Here is a 697-nt window from a genome sequence, read left to right as displayed (position 1 = left end):
TGATACAACAATTTTTTTAGTTTGATGGTTTGCAGGATGAGGATCCCAACGCTCATTTAGCCAACTTTTTAGAACTATGCGATACATTTAAAATCAATGGCGTTTCTGATGATGCCATTCGTCTTCTGTTGTTTCCCTTTTCATTGAGGAACAAAGCTAAACAGTGGTTGAACTTGTTACCACGAGGATCAATTCCTACGTGGTAAGAAATGACCGGAAAATTTTTACTAAAATATTTTTCGCCGGCTAAAATGGCTAAATTACGTAATGATATCTCTTCTTTTGTGCAGATGATTTAGAAACACTCTACGATGCATGGAAGAGATACAAGGACCTTTTGAGAAGGTGCCCTCACCATGGGTTACCGCTTTGGCTCCAAGTACAAACATTTCACAATGGTCTGAATCCTTCGACTCGACAAATGGTTGATGTAACGGCGGGCGGGACCATTAATAATAAAACACTGGAAGATACCTATGAGTTTATAGAGGAGATGTCACTGAATACTATCAATGGCAAGTCATGAGGACAAAGCCAACAAAAACAGCCGGCGTTTATAACGTCGATTCGGTCACCATGCTCTCTAATCAGGTAGAACTCTTAAATAAAAAGATTGATGGTTTTCTTAATTCTTCACAGGTTCACCCAGTAATGCAGTGCGGAGTAAGTAACGATGGAATAAACCATTCGGAATACC

The 697-nt window shown here is 39.5% G+C and overlaps 1 non-coding gene across 1 annotated transcript; it reads right to left on the bottom strand.

Annotated features, from left to right (window-relative positions):
• Nucleotides 1-257: 257 nt before the first annotated feature.
• Nucleotides 258-363, bottom strand: LOC128281233 (small nucleolar RNA R71). Its single transcript, XR_008271446.1, has one exon. It is a non-coding gene; the product is annotated as a small nucleolar RNA R71 (small nucleolar RNA).
• Nucleotides 364-697: the final 334 nt, after the last annotated feature.

The sequence above is a fragment of the Gossypium arboreum genome, chromosome 9, assembly GCF_025698485.1.
Source record: "Gossypium arboreum isolate Shixiya-1 chromosome 9, ASM2569848v2, whole genome shotgun sequence".
Classification (NCBI taxonomy): domain Eukaryota; kingdom Viridiplantae; phylum Streptophyta; class Magnoliopsida; order Malvales; family Malvaceae; genus Gossypium; species Gossypium arboreum.
This window is presented reverse-complemented; position numbering and strand designations above follow the sequence as displayed.